General features: G+C 41.8%; 1 protein-coding gene across 5 annotated transcripts in view; it reads right to left on the bottom strand.

Annotated features, from left to right (window-relative positions):
* CALN1 (calneuron 1) overlaps nt 1-16,491 on the bottom strand; it is a 494,531-nt gene that overhangs the window by 409,674 nt on the left and 68,366 nt on the right. The gene's annotated exons all lie outside the window — the stretch shown is intronic.

Here is a 16,491-nt window from a genome sequence, read left to right as displayed (position 1 = left end):
TGGTCAGCTCCCATGGAAGCTGTCCAGACGTTCCCAGAATGAAGACAGCTTTCTTGGATAAAGAATAACAAATCTGTAGGATCCATCACTCCCATTGGCCTGACCTATGTCTCAGAGTGAGCTGTACAGATTAGACTGTACCTTGCCTTCCAGACGGCTGTCCCAGTCTGCCCCTTTGCCCAGAATGCACTTTTCTTTTACCTACTTACATTTGACAATCACCTCGTCGCTTCAAAGCCAGCTCAGTCATCACACTCTCCAGGAAATCTTTACTGAGCACTCCCCACCAGCCCCCACTAAAAGAATTAATTACTCCCTGCTCCGGCCCTTGTACATATCTCTACCGCTGCACTTACAATGCTCTCTAATCTATTACCACATACTGTCATCAGTTTCCACATTGGCTTCTCTCAGTTGATTGGCATGGAATTAAACTATTCTTTTAACCCCTCTCTTTCCAATGCCCTAGCATTTTCCACAGTCCCTGGACACAGTAGATTCTTAGTTAATATTTGCCAAATTTGAATATTCCAGTACAAGTAGGTTTGCTTGTGAATCATACACCTGACATTACAGTCAGCCTTGCACAATGAATAGTACTCACCCGTTCAACAGGCATTTACTGGGCACCAAATTTGTGCCAGGCACAGAGTTAGGGAAAGAGACTTCTGGGACTCATCCATTGTATTTTTTGGAGCTGTTGTTTTGTTTATAATCATTTTTAAAAGCCAAGAAACCTAAGAACATCATTCTGTTTTTCCCTCTGTACTCATATGACTCAGACAATCAGGGTACAAATACATCTGACAAACCATACTTTCCTATCTAAAAAGACACTCTTATGCAGCTAGACCTCTGTCTCCAAAGGCAGTACATGTTATCTGAAAAGTACAGGCCACTAGATTGGAAATTTATGGATTTAAAACTTTAATTTACTTTTAACCTTTGGGGGTAAGAGGGTAAAACTCATAATTTTCTACACACTGTTGAAAAAAATAAAATCCACTCTAGTGATGGTTCTGGAAATACCAGGCTTCATTATTCATAAACAAGTCAAAGAAATTAAATGATCTTATCATCACAGACTCTAGAAAGATTGGCTGTACATGCTTAAATTAAAAAAAAAATTAACTGGCTCTCAATTATTGCTAGAAAAAATGATAACAAGGCTAGCAAAGACATTTAAAATCCATAGATATTCCAAACACCCAATTCCATTCAACTGCTTGAACCTAACAAGTAATCCAGATAAAGAGAAATGAATGTGATATTTTTTTTTTCCTACTTATTTGTTTTTTCAATCACTGCTCCTTCTACACTCAGCTCTGACCCAGCAGATCTCCGCTGTACCCTGGGAGGCACAAGGCACAGAGAAGATGCAGCAATGAAGAAGGTTTGGGGGCGGAAATGGGCAAATGACCTCCACCACCACCACCCCCCATCACATCAGGTCTCTGGGGTCCCCTGGGGTAAGTGACCTTGGACAGAGACCCAGCCCCTGTCAGCCCACAGAACTCCTGATCTAAAGAGATTCTCTATGTAGACAGCATGGGGGGTACCAGAGCTGTGGGTCCTCGCTGGCCGACTGGGAAAGCACTCCTTCAACGTAAGTGGATTTTCTACTGGATTTCTTCAATGAATTTGAATGGAAATATTTTTAGACTATGTTGCATGTTCCTATTTTTTCTCTTTAGCTTTTATTTGCTGGTCTGAGGTCACCATGAATGTCAATTTTTCTACCTCACTACTTCAGTCTTGTCAGGAGCTAATTAAAAGTCTGCGTCTTCACTCCTTTTATCCAGTGTATGGACAGATGAGTAGAAAAATGGGGACAAAAACTAAACGAAAAATAGGGTGGGATGGGGAGGGATGGAACGCTTTAGGTGTTCCTTTTTACTTTTATTTTTGTTCTTATTTTTTTTTGGAGTAAGGAAAATGTTCAAAAATGGATTGTAGTGATGAACGCATAACTATATGATGGTACTGTGATTGTACACTGTGGATGATTGTAAGGTATGCGAATATATCTCAATAAAACTGAATGTAGAAAAAAAAAGAGTCTGTGTCTTGAGCTCTTCTGTCTTATTGAATTGAACCGTGCCATTCTGAAGGCTCAGGGATATTCAACAAAGAAGGGGCAAGAGATGGGCTGAACCTCTGTGGAACATTAGAAAAGAACCTGAAATTACTTTTTTGAAAAAAATCTCTGATTTTAGTCCTGGAGACCTTGACTTTTTTAATCACTGAATACTCATAGTAATATAGTCAATAAATCTTGACTAGATTCTAATAAAATAATAAAGATTCCTCAAAGTCTTATTATTTCTGAATTTGGGAATTTGATTTTAAGTATTTAAATGCAAAGCTATTCAACAAATCCACAAATATTTATTAAGCCCCTATAATATGCAAGGCTCTTTTATAAACACTAAAGGGGATTCAAAAATAATTATGTTCCTGCTCTCAAAGGTATAATCTAGTAGAGGAACTAAACTATACAGAACAATAGCAACAACTCTACAATTTATCATTTTGATATAAATGAGGAATAAGCAAAGTTAGAGCACAGAAAATGACTTGCATCCAGCTGGCTATGGGTTTCACAGGGTTTCATAGATAAGGTGGCAATTGAAAAGAGGGTTGAGTAGAATCTCAGCAGGTAAAGATGGGCAGAGAGGGCTTCTCAGACCAAGAAAACATATTTGTAAGAGATTAGAGATGGAAAAATATGTTCCTTCTGCCTTTCACTCCAATTCCAACACCCCCTGGCTTTATCCCTGTCAGTGGTGTGGAGTGACAGAAAAGGAACTTCACTAGTCCCCTGGTTCTCACATGGGGGAATTGAAACATGACTTTATTCACTATCATCATCACCCTTCTCCATCCCAAAACAACATCTGCGATGAGTTCCTTTGGAAGAAAGTGCTGGAGTGAGGTGAGGCAGATGAGCGGCTCCCACCAGAGGTGCTGGTGGGGCAGCAGGGGTTGGGGATTGATTGTTTTCCTCACTCCTTCCAATCTGTGCAAGTTGTCAGTGTACTCTCCCTGTTGGGAAGCCTGCTCCGATCACAGTGTGCCAGTTTGGATATATTATGTCCCCCACAAAAAGCCATGATCTTTAATCCACTCTTGTGGGATATTGGGATTAGGTTGTTTCCATGGATATGTAACCCACCCAACTGCGGGCAATACCTTTTGATTGGATTATTTCCATGGAAATATTACCGCACCCATTCATTGTGGGTGTTAATTAAATCACTGGAGTCCTATAAAAGCAGCTGAGAGAGACATTTTGGAGACAGCCGTTGAAAGTAGACTTTTGCTAACGCTTCAGAGATGCCAGCCCAGAGTTTGCTCCAGAGAAGCTAAGAGAGGACAAAACACCCCAAGAGCAACATTTTGAAGAACACACAGGAGCTGAGAGAGGAGCTGGAACACAATCCGGGATCAGTGGATGCCAGCCATGTGCCTTCCCAGTTGACAGAGGATTTCTGGACGCCATTGGCCTTCCTTCAGTGAAGGTATACTCGTGCTGATGCATTAATGTGGACATTTTCATGGCCTTCAGACTGTAAATTTGTAACCAAATAAATGCCCTTTATAAAAGCCAATCCATTGCTAGTATTTTGCCTAATGGCAGTATTAGCAAACCAGAACAAATGATAAGGACAATTATCGTGGAAGACACCCATTACAAGGCACCAGTTGCGTGTTGGGCTTCACAGACAGCCCCACGTGGTGGTGTACTGTTGTGAGACCCATTTACAGTTGAGCAAACCAAGATGGGAAAGCTGAAGCAGCTTACTGCACAGCACACCATTAGCTAGAGGCAAGCTGGGAATCCCATCCAGATATATATGATCCCAGAGCCCATGGTCTTTGCCAGGCTGGCACTTGGGTCAACCCAAAGGATTAATTCCTCTCTCAGCAGGAATTGTGCATAGGTTCCTACTAGGGATTCAGGCCTGAGAGGACATCTGCTAGTCACCATCTGCTAGAATTTTTTCTGTTTCACCAGCAACAAATTGCAAAGAAATGTAGTTGCCCCAAAAGTCTCATATTCCCTATTGCAATGCTTATATTTTTATGCCTCCTCCACATTCTTTAACTGAAAAAAAAATGTCACTATGAAACAAAACTCATACATGGAAGTATCTAGACTCTCCTCATTTCTTTTCTCCCCACAGGTCCCATCTTCCTTCTCAATCTCACAGTTTCCTGTTATCTGTCAAAGGTAATGCCCAGTTATTTTCCTGTTACCATGAGATCCTCCTGGGTCCATGTCTTCTCTGGGTCTTAGAATAAAGTGAGCAACTCCTTATGCAACGGGATCTCGGACTGTAGGAAACCTACCTTGACAAAGCCATTCTCCCTCCCTCAGATCTAACTAAAGTTCCTTTCTTTAGCAGAGAGTAAAAGCTTTCCTTTCAAAACTAGGGACTGAGCGCAAAATGCTGACACTGCTGAGAGGGGTGAGGTCTCCTGGACTTGACCCCAGGTCTGAAGATTTGGACTTGGTGGTGGAACTAACAACTTGGGGCCGTGGAGAAGTTGGGTCCCACGGTGAGTGATGTACCCACTTTAAAGACAGAGGAGCTGGCCTTGAGTGATCCCAGGCTAACATTCAGTGACTGTAATTCCAAGACCTGAGTTCACGCAAGGCGTAAATTACTATTATCAGATTCTCTTCTGAAGGGATGTTTGATAATCAAGTGATGGAAAAAAGTAGAATAGTAAGTGCCTCAAAGTGGGCAGAAGACACAGAATAGGGACATGGCCCTCTGGTTACTCTCTACTATCAGGCCAATGGTCCCCATTCCAAACAAAAAAGAAATTCTATTTAATCACAGACCATCCAGCGTATGCCCCAACCCCCAACCCAGGCAGCCAGGGCTGAGGCCAGGGGGTGCTTTGTGAACATATGAGTATGAATCATGAATCCTAGAGCTGGCAGAGGTTTACTGAGAAAGATAATTATGATGATCGTGCCCCTTTCACAGATATGGCAATTGAGCACCCCAGTAGACATCGGTATTAGTTTCCTAACAAATTACCACAAACTTGGCACTTAACACAAATTTTTTTATCTTACAGTTCTGGATGTCAGAAGTCCTAAAGTCAAGGAGTCAGCTGAGCTGCATTCCTTCTGGAGGCTCCAGGGGAGAATCCGTTTCTTTGCCTTTTCCAGCTTCTAGAGCTGCCGGCATCCCTGGGTTCACGGCCCCTTCCTCTATTTTCAATGCCATCAGCGTAGCATCTTCCAACCTCTTTCGCTCTGCTTCCACTGTTGCATCACCTTTTCTGACTCTGATTCTCCTGCTTCTCTCTTTGTAAGGACCCTTGTGATTACATTGGGCCTATCTGGAAAATCCAGGTTATTCTCCCCATCTTAAGGTCCTTCACTTAATCACATCCGCAAAGTTCCTTTGGTCATGCAAGTAGCATATTGGCAGGTTCTGGGAATTAGGACACAGACATCTTTTTGGTGGGGGTGGGGTGGGGGGGTGTCCTTACCATAACATTCATTAAATTTTAATCTGAAAAATTTATTCCAAAAATATAATTTCAACCCCATTTCAAAAATCAAGAGAGTTGACAATAGATTGCATTTTGGTTATAGTAGGAAACATTTTCAAAAGGATGTTTTAAGTTTTGGGATGTTTCACGATTGAAGTAGGAAAGGTAAAAAAAAAAAAAATCTTTAATCACAAAGATAAATGATAAGTTAGGCAAAAATAATGAAAAAAAAATCACATGAGCAGTGGTGGATCACAGATTTCTTCATTAAAGAAATATTGAGAACCACATGAGTTGTGCTAAAAAGCCCCTAGAAATCCTAGTTCCAACCAACCCTATTAGCCACACACATGCAATCTCATCACTGCCTGGTGCTTCCTCCTGAGGAATGACAGACCCAGGTCACCAGCCACCCATCGACGTACCTGCTGCTGGAAACCAGACGGACTCGCCAGCCCCTGGACTCCAGCTGGGAGCACAGAGCTGCCACCTTTCTGTGCAAGCACTAGATACTGCCCTGTGTGCAGCTCACGAAATCACAATCAAGATACAGTGGAGAGACCAAGCCAGCTCATCCACCCTCCCTTGTCAGGTCAAGAAATCAGGGCTCAAGGAAGCCAAGAGATTGGCTCAAGGAAGTCAAGAGTAATGCACTTAATTACTGGCAGAGACAGAACTAGCCCAGAGGGTACCCTTTTCCCTCCAGTAGCCATCAAATTCACCCATAGGATCTACACAGTAATAGGGGAAAAAAATCTTCTGTGAGCCCTGTGGATCCTGCAGAGATATTTTCGTTAACTCAAAGGGACTCTGACAATTCCCCACACTCCTTATTCCTCCAGCCCCACCCCACACTCTCTCAGACAATCCCTCCTCAAACATAACTGAAAATTTCGATCTGAATGCACACGCTTTTCCTGGACTCTACCCACTGGCTCCTGCCCTTAAAAAAAATAAGCCTATGATCTAAATAAGTAGATTCTGAGAGGCTGAACAATTGGGTGGTTAAAACTGGGGGCTCAGGAGTCAGACAGCCTGGGTTAGCTGTGTGACCTTGGGATGGTGACTTAACACCTCTGTGCCTCAGTTTCCTTGTCTGGTAAATGAGGATATTAACAGCAAGAACAGAGCGGCCAGGAGAACTGAAGGAGAGCAGAGCCGGGGCACATAGCAAATGGCACCCCTAACCACACACGCCCTGGGCAGTCGTCCTTGGGGAGGCCCATTTCCTTCCCCTCTGACCACGAGGGCCTCCCTTCCCTTTAGCCTTAGCTGTTGGGCAGCCTCTCCTGGTCCCCCATTCCCAATCTCCCCCTGTTCCAGCCCACTCTAGATGTGGGAGCAGAACAACCTTCCTGGAGTTTCAGCTGCACCACGACCTCCAAGCTCAGCTGCCCCAACTAACTGCCAGCTGAAATCCCACTTCCTGGCCTGCACCCTGGGTCCTCTGGTCTAACCAAACCCTCAGCCCTGCTTTCTGGAGCGTCCACCCTTCAGACTCTCCACTGGTCAAGCCGAAGAGCTCCATGGCCCAGCACCCACCAAACTTCCACACCTCAGGGTTTTTTCCCAGTCTATCCTTTCCATCATAAATCCTAATCTTTCCCATCCTTCAAGTCTCAACTCAAATACCTCCTTCTCCTGGGAGCCTTCTCTAACCAACCACAGCCTCTCACACCCAGGATATTCTCTCTCCTCCCTCTGAATTGCTCCAAGTTATTTTGTGTAGTGTACATGACAGTTGATATGGATTAATAAACTCATACGGATTCAGAACTTACTCAGCACCCACCTCTGCCACACACCACACAAGATATTTTACAGACCCCAATCCTTCTCCTGAACTCCAGTCTTGATTATCCAGTGGCCCATTCAGAATCCCCACCTGGGTATCTACTAAGCATCTCAAATGAACACATCCATACTGAGCTCCTGGACCTTCCCCCCTTTGGGTTAACCTCATCTCCATTCTTTTAGTTATCAGACCAAAAATCTCGAAATCATCCCTGACTCCTCTCAATCTCTTGTTCTCTACACCCTACCCTGATGGCAAATCTTGATAAATCCACCCCCATACAGATTCAGAATCTGACCCCTCTTCCCCACCTCCATAGTGGTTTGGAGCTACATACCACAGAAAAACATGTTCTTAAACTCAATCCATTTCTGTGGGTGTGAACCTATTGTAAGTAGGAACTTTTGATGAGGTTACTTCAGTTAAGTGTGGCCCAACTCAATTGGGATGGATCCTAATTCTATTACTGGGGTCCTTTATAAGCAGAATGAAATTCAGAGAGAGAGAAAGAAACAGGAAGCAAGAAGCTGCGACGATCAGTGGAACCTGGAGGAGAAGGGAGAAGCCAGGGAAGGCCGCCATGTGCATTGCCATGTGACAGAGGAGCCCAGGACCAAGGATCACCAGACGCCAGCACCAGAGCACCAGTCTTCAGGAAGAAAGCATCGCCTTGATGACACTGTGATTTGGACTTTTTCCTAGCCTCAAAACCATGAGCTAATAAATTCCCATTGTGTAAGCCAAACCATAGCATGGTATTTGATTAAGTAACCAAGGAAACTAAAACAACCCCCAAGATCATCACCATGGTCTGAGCCACCACTATCTCTCATCCAGTTTACTACAACAGCATTCGGTCACCCCAACACTCCCTATCCCCTTTTCCTGCTTATCACTTTTTTCTACAGCACTTTCATCACATAACATACTATGTCTCCTGCCAAGTGAGCAAAAGCTCCATGAGGACAGAGATTTCTTCTGCTTCGCTAATCGCTGCAACACTGGAGCTTAGAACAGTGCCTGATAGATGGATCATAAACACTCAATAAATATTTGTTGAATGAATGAACAAATGGATGAATGATATTATGTCTTTAGCATTAACCAAAAACAAAACAAAACAAAACAAAACAAAACCTCTGTAAGAGGTAGATATTATTATCTCATATTTGCAAGCAGAGAAATTACAGTTCAGAAAAGTTAAAGAAGCTTTGGAAAGCACAAGGGCCAGGCTCCTGTATTCCAGAACACAATTCATCCATCCTGTTCTACCTGGAATTAGTCCATCTCCTCAGGTGAACCCTTAAGGGCATATCTGCATCTGAATGATCATTTTGACTTTCAGCATAGTGCTTGAAGACTCTAGGGATGCAATGGATACCTGCAGAATGAATGTGACTTATTATCTACTTATTAAAATTTAATTTACAAAGTCACTTTTTAATTTAACATGTCTTTATTGTCTCTATGTAACTGGTACCATAGTTCTCACAACTTTCTTACATGACCCAAGGTGTAATTCTGATTTAATGATCCCCATTTTACTGGAAGACACACTGAGGCTCATTTTCCATTACTCTGTGTGGTGCCTAACAGCAGACTAGACCAAACAGTGTACAGAACACACAGAAGTCTCCTCGGCCTTCTCAGTACATGCTATCTTTCTTACCCAGTGCACTGCAGTCATCTTTATGAGCTTTTTTCTGATAGGGTTTCCTTAGCCTGGCAGTGGACAATTTCACAGCAGCCTTCTCTACAAATTGGCTGTTTTTGCTTAGAATTTACTCAGAACTGAATCAAATGTGGGAAGAATGCAAAGAGCATGGTCTTGAAAGTATACTTGATATTTCTATGCCTGGTAATTTGTTAAGGCCAAGAGGGTACAACGTGATATATGCGCTACCTGCCCGGGATCTATTGTCTGCTTTCTCAACTCATCAGCCTCTTAAGTGACTAGTAGTGATCCCGAATACACACGCTGTGTCACATTCTCAATGAAGACAAATGTGTTTTACTGTGAATGGCAATGCTTTAGAAACAAAAAAAACATATCACGATCAAAAAATATTATCAGAGGCTCAGAGGAAAACACTTTCATTCTACAGATGGTTTGCTGATGCTTGTAGCACTGAAAAGTGCCCCACCAGGTCAACCTGAAACAGTTAGCACTTACCTTGATGTGTTACCTCACCTAAATAAATATTCTTTACAGAGAGATACACAGAGAAGTTGAGTAAATTTCAAGATTTAACTACTTGGGGAGATTATTGGTAATGTATTAGATGCCAAGCTTTATCGCCTCTATATTTCAAGAAAGATATTCTCTCTTAAAGAATTCTAGATTTTATCCTCATCTGCATTATCCTTCCCATGTGACCTCTCTCCTACAAGCAGAATCAGCCTGTTTCTGAGGTTAAAAGAAAGGGAAGGAGGGATGGAGAGTGAAATAAGGGAAGAAAGCAACTCTGTGGAGTAACCATAATAAAAATAATAATCCTTGTGATAATAATGAAGCAGAAAGAGCAGGAGGTGGAGGAGAAGGAGAAGAAGGAGGAGAAGGAGAACTACCATGCCTAAAGTGAATAAACTATATGCAGTACACAAAACACTCAATAAATGTGGATTCCTCTCTCTTGACATCCCTGCATGCCCAGCCCATTAACATCAGCAAAATTTTGCTGAAGTGCAAGTTCATATAATCATGACATTTCAGGGGTAGAAAGTCCTCTGCAGTATGAGGTTCTATGGAGAAGGCTCAGGGATAAGCCCTTCCCCCTACACACACACACACACACACACACACACACACACACACACACACACAAACCCTGAAAAAGATGACCAATTCCAGGAGTTTCAGATAAGACTTAGCTTTTTGCTCTTTCACCTTAAACATCCTTCACTCGTTCCAGTTCAGGTCATCCAACTCCATTTTAATTGAACAAACAGGAGAAAGATAAAAGAAATTCAGTATTTTCCCAATACTCCTACTCCTCCCTGCCACTCTGCCAAGCAAAAAAAAAAAAGCTAGTACTTGGCCATTCTGGAGCACTCTGCCAAGTGGTACACATCATGCTATACGTTATCTATGAGGTAGATACGTTACTCCGTTTTATAGATGAGGTCACTGAGACGTGTGAATTTTTAAAACTTGCCCAAGGGCACAAAGATAATAAGTTACAGATCCAGGATTTGAACCAAGTTCAGGCTGAACCCAGAATCGCTGGATCTCACCACTGCAGGCCTGATGATTGTTGGGCACTAATGGCAAGCAAATGACCTTTGGTTTTACACAGTGTCATTGTAGGTCTATTTAGCAGAGAATACTGCCATGTATTTCTATGATACCCTAAAAAGAGATTAGGGTGGTCAGGAGCCAGAGCGAATTCTTTAAAAATCAAAGATAGCTAATGGGTTTAGGAGAGCTTCTGACTCAAACAAACAATTTGAAAGAGAGGGGCACTGTGTCAATCAATAAACCACATTAACTGAACATAAGTAAGTGACTTATTTTAAAGCAAAAGACTTCTTCCCTTTGATACAGGATTTTGGCTTTTGAGAATACTAAGGACCACCTGGGGACTCCAAATAAGGCATATAAAGCACACTTAAAGGAAATGACCAAGCTTAGCAGGGGAAGTGGTGATTCACAGTCCCCAGTTCACCAGTGATCCCTCATGATCAAAGGTGCTGATTGGCCTCAGGATTAGCTCTTTGGCCCCCTTTCCTTTATCCATCCTTTTACTATAATGAAGACACCAAAATTTCTATCTCCAGCCTAAATGCTTTGAGTCTTAGAATTCACTCTTGGGAACGCTCTGGTCACTTCCATTCAGATGACCCTCAAGTCTCGTCATCTTTTTCCTACACTTGTTCAAATACCTACATCCCTTGTCTCAATGTGTGACCCCCTCTGTACGCTGTTTCCCAAGGTGTGACCCTAATTTCTCTCTGTCCTCACCCAGCCCCAATCCAATACATCTTCAAGACTTGTTGACAGTGGAGACAGTGCAACATGGTAGTTAATTGAGAGCACGGACCTTGGAGTCAGATAAGCTGAGAAGTGTCCTGGCCCGCGGGACGATCAACCGAGGCTCTGACTCCTGCGAGGGAAGAATGGTATGGGACAAGAGACACGAGGAATGACAGCAAGACAGGTTTCTGATCAAGCTGCAAAATTTTATTGAAGAGGCAGGGTATATATACTCTAAGGGTGGAGGGAGTGGCTAGTAAGGACGGGTGGCGACCTAGGATTGGCTGCTGCTGTTGCTAGGGTGGAAGGCAGATGTAGGGGGATTGGCGGTTGCTGTTGCTGGGGGTCTGGGATTGGTGGTAGCTGTTGCTGGGGTGGATGGCCAATGGGCGGCTACTGTTTAGGCGCGAACTAGCTACTGCTTAGGTGGGAACTACTGTTACTTCCTTGAAGAAGCTAATTATAGCTTAGGCTGTTCTTGCATCAGCCCTGGCGGCCATGTTGCATGTCACCGGTATCACTGAAGGTGAATATTATATATGCTACCTTAATTGTCCCCAGCAGAGAAGGAATATGAGTGTGAATCCCAGTTCCACCGATTATTAGCTGTGTGACCTTGGGCAAGTAACCGAATCACTTAAACACCAATTTCTCTGATCTATAACATGGGTACAATAAACAATATCTCACAAAGTTATTGTGATGGCAGAAACGCAGCCAAGTGTCTGTATTTTTAATTTCCCAAGTTCACTTCTCTCCAACTCGCTGCTACTTCCTAAGTTTAGGCTCTCACCATTTCTCCCCTGACTATGCAAATAGGCTCCTGTTTGTGCTCCAGCCCCCAGACCCACTCTTCTCAAATGCATTCTCTACCCCTCAACCAAGGCAATATTTTAAATACAAATAGGGCCTCACTAGCAAGCATCAATACACCTTACCTAAAGCAAAACAAAAACCTTGGGCAGGTGTTGGGTATAAGAGAGGTTCAGGTCACAGGGCATAGCCATTAACAGCTGTTGTTATCCTTGTGCTGAACCCCTTTAATAATATGATAAAACATATGGATGTTCTCCCCAGGGGCAGGCGGGAAAGGCACTACTCATAAACTTGCAAAACATTCAGAAGTCCCAGGAGATACAGACACCGAGGTTGGGGGCCCCTGACTTAAAAATCTTTCTCCAGCTTGCCCTCTAGTAACTTCATATCTCTTCATAAGTCTGTTCTGGAATTTGAGTAACATCAGCCTATAAGGATTCAAAATTTGAAACAGGAGGACTGTGAGAAGATGGCAGAGTAGGAAACTCGAAGAATCAGTTAAACTATTAAACAGGCAGGAAGTGCCTGAATCAACTATTCCAAAACTCTGGAGTCCAGTAGAAGACTGTACAGCATTCAGGGAAGAGTGGAAGGAAGAGGCTGGTAAATTAGGGTAAATACCAGCAGACTGCTCTGTCCACATGGTGTTTACCGTCACCCAGTCCAACTCTCATGGCGGGCAGCAGTGAGGTCCAGCCCTGGCATAGCTTCCTGGTGCCAGAAAGGGACATAAAAGTCCACTTTCCCAAGATGTGGGGTGGGCATGGGCTGATTACTGATCACGGCTTTTGATTAGTTAAGTTACTTTGGATAGCTGGGGTCCCAGCTCTGATGGCAGCCATTGTCCCAACCTGCCCCACAAAGGTGGCAGAGATGTTAAGACTGTACACCTCTGCAGAGCTGCAGAGGACAGTTGAAGGGCTGCATCGCCTGGGCAGGGGCTAAGTCAAGAAAGCTCAGCTTTGGGGAGCTGAGGAAGAAGCTCCAGGAGTCCTTCATGGGGCCTTCCTCATCCCCTCTCCAGGGCAGTTTGGAGCTAGAGCTCGCTTTGTGGGTGCCTGGCCTTGCTCTGGCTGGGAAACAGTGACTTGGGAAACTCCTCTCTGGAGTGCCCCACTCCCACCCCAGAATTTGCCCTCCAGACAAAAGCAGCTTGAGACAACAAGAGTAGTGTAAGAAACAATTTTGCAGTGGACAGCTTGGAGCAAAGGCTTACCTGCTGTAAGTCTTGCAGTGGAACACCCAGGAGAGGGAGAAGGTCTGTTTCCTGGGAAGTAGAAGGGGCATTCAAATTCGTGTAAACAGGGAATTCGTACGGTCATTAGCAAGTACGTGCCCAGGAGAAGACATAGGCTCAGGAACGACAGTGAGGACCCTGCACTTTGCACTCACCTTGGGCAGACCTTCCCAAAAGGTGGGATGACACCCAAGAAAATCTCTGTCTTGTCACCAGCTGTTCACAAATGCAAGCAAATCTGGATGTAAATCCCAGAGTTAACATTTTAAAATATTAAAATGTACAGTGTGCAAAAAAAAGATTACAAGACAAAGAAATAGGAAAAGATTGCTCATCCAAAGGAAGAGGATAAAAATCCAGAAAACATCAACAAAGAAGACTAGACTGTGGATTTGCCAAAGACGTTTTACAAAAAAGATCTTCAATATGCTAAAGGAGTTGAAGGGAAATACAGAGAAAGAATTAAAGGACATCATGAAAAACAGTGAATGAACAATATGAGACTCTCAATAAAGAGTCAGAAATTTTTAAAAGGAACCAAACAGAACTACTGGAGCTGAAGGCTGCAATAACTGAAATGAAAAATTCCCCGGAGAGTTTCAAAGCAGATTAGAGCTGACAGAAGAAAGAATCAGCAAACTCAGAGACAAGACCATTGAAATGAGTCAAGCTGAGGAGCAGAAAGAAGAGCGAATTACAAAAAGCAAAAATAGTCTAAGACACCTGGGACACCATCAAATGTATCAATATACACATAACTGGGTCCCAGAAGGAGAAGAAAGAAAGAAAAGGGCAGAGGAAGAGTCATATAAATAATGACAAAAAGACTTCCCAAACATAGCAAAAGACATGAATATGCACATCCAAGAAGCCCAGAGAACACCAAACAGGATAAACTTGAAAAAAAATATGCCCCATTATATACTGATGAAACTGTTGAACTCAAAGGACAAGGGGGGAGTTCAGAAAGCTGCAAGAAAAAAGCAATGTGTTATGTACAAAGGAATCCCAATTAGATCAAGAGTCAATTTCTCATGAGAAACTATGGAGACAAGAACGCAGTGGCTTGAAATACTAAAAGAGCTGAAAGAAAACAATTGCCAACAAAGAATTTTACATTCAGTGAGACTGTTTTTCAAAAATGAGGAGGGATTAAGACACTCCCAAATAGACAAAAGTCAAGGGAGCTCATCATCCCTTAGACCTGCCCTACAAGCAATGCTAAAAGGTGTTCTTCAAACTGAAAGAAAAGGACAATAGACAGTATTTCAAAGTGGCAAAAAGAAATAAAGTCCCCCAGTAAAGGTAACCATCTGGGTAATTATAAATGCCAATTTATCATGTTATATTTTTTGGTATATAATTCCACTTCTTAATTCCTACAAGTGCTAAAATGCAAACACATTAAAAGTAATGATAAATCCATGGCTTTAAAAATACAACATATAAAGACATAATTTGTAACAAGTATGAAAAAGTTGGGGTACAGAAGAGTATAGGAACAATGTATGTGTATGCTATTGAAGTCAAGTTGGTTATCAAATCACATATGATTGTTAGGTATTTAGGATGCTAAATTTTAACCCCATGGTAGCCACAAGGGAATTATATGAAAAATATATTCAGATCGAAATGAGAAGGGACTCAATATGGTACAATTCAAAAATAGAAAATAAATATAAAAGTAGGCATTAATGGAAGAATTGAAAGACAGAAAAGATACAAGACTTACAAACACTAAATGGCAAAATGGCAGTAAAAAGTCCTGCATTATCAGTAATGACTTCAAACATAAATGGATTAAATTCTCCAGTCAAAAGGCAGAGATCAGCAGAATGGACTGAAAAAAAAAAAAAAAGATCCAACTATATTATGTCTACAAGAAACTCACCTTAAATTCAAAGACATAGTAGACTGAAAGTGAAAAGATGGAAAAATATATAACATGCAAGTAGTAACCAAAAGAAAGCTAGAGTAGCTATACTAATACCAGATAAAATAGACTTCAAATCAAAAACAGTTACAAGGGACAAAGACAGTCACTATATACTGATAAAGGGGTCAATTCAACAAGAAGACGTAACAGTAATAAATTTATGTGTACCTAACAGCAGAGCCCCAAAATATATGAAGCAAATACTGACAGATTTGAAGGAAGAAATTTATGGTTCCACATTAATAATAGGCGACTTTAATACACCAATTTCAATAAGGGATAGAAAATCTAGACAGAAGATCAATAAAGAAATAGAAGACTAGAACAATACCATAAAGCAACTAGACCTAACAGACATATCCAGAACCCTTCACCCAACAATGACAGAACACACATTCTTCTTGAGTGCACATGGATTGTTCTTCAGGAGACACCATATCTTAGGTCATAAAACAAGTATCAATAAATTTAAAAAATTGGAATCATATAATGTATCTTCTCCAACCACAATGTAATGAAGCTAGAGGTCAATAACAGAGGAAGAAATGGAAAATTCACAAATTTGTGGAAAATAAACAACATACTCTTAAACAACAAATGGGTTAAAGAGGAATTCACAGAGGAAATTAGGAGTTATCTTGAGGTGAATGAAAAATAAAATACACTATACCAAAACTTATGAAATGGAGCAAAAGCTGTGCTGGGAGAGAAATTTATAGCTCTAAATGCTTACATTAAAAAAAGAAAAAAGATTTCAAATCAGAACCTAACCTCAAAACTGGAAGAACTAGAAAAAGAAGTGCCAACTAAAACAAAGTAAGCAGAAGGAAAGAAATAACAAGGATTAGAAGGGATAAATGAAAGAGAATAAAAAACAATAGAATCAACAAAACCAAAAGTTGGTTCTTTAAAAGTTCAATAAAATTGACAAACCTTTAGTTAGACTGACAAAGAAAAAAGAGAGAGGAAACAAAGGACTAAAATCATAAATGAAAAGGGGACATTATTATCAACCACACAAAAATAAAAAGAACCATAACAGGATACTATGAACACTGTGCACCAACAAATTAGATAACCTAATGAAATGGAAAAATTTCTAGAAACACACAAGCTATCTACACGGACTCAAGAAGAAATAGGTCTCAACAAGCCAATAACTAGTAAAGACATTGAATTAGTCATCAAAAACCTCCCAAAAGAGAAAAGCCCATGAA

The sequence above is a fragment of the Choloepus didactylus genome, chromosome 21, assembly GCF_015220235.1.
Source record: "Choloepus didactylus isolate mChoDid1 chromosome 21, mChoDid1.pri, whole genome shotgun sequence".
In the NCBI taxonomy this organism is placed as follows: Eukaryota; Metazoa; Chordata; class Mammalia; order Pilosa; family Megalonychidae; genus Choloepus; species Choloepus didactylus.
This window is presented reverse-complemented; position numbering and strand designations above follow the sequence as displayed.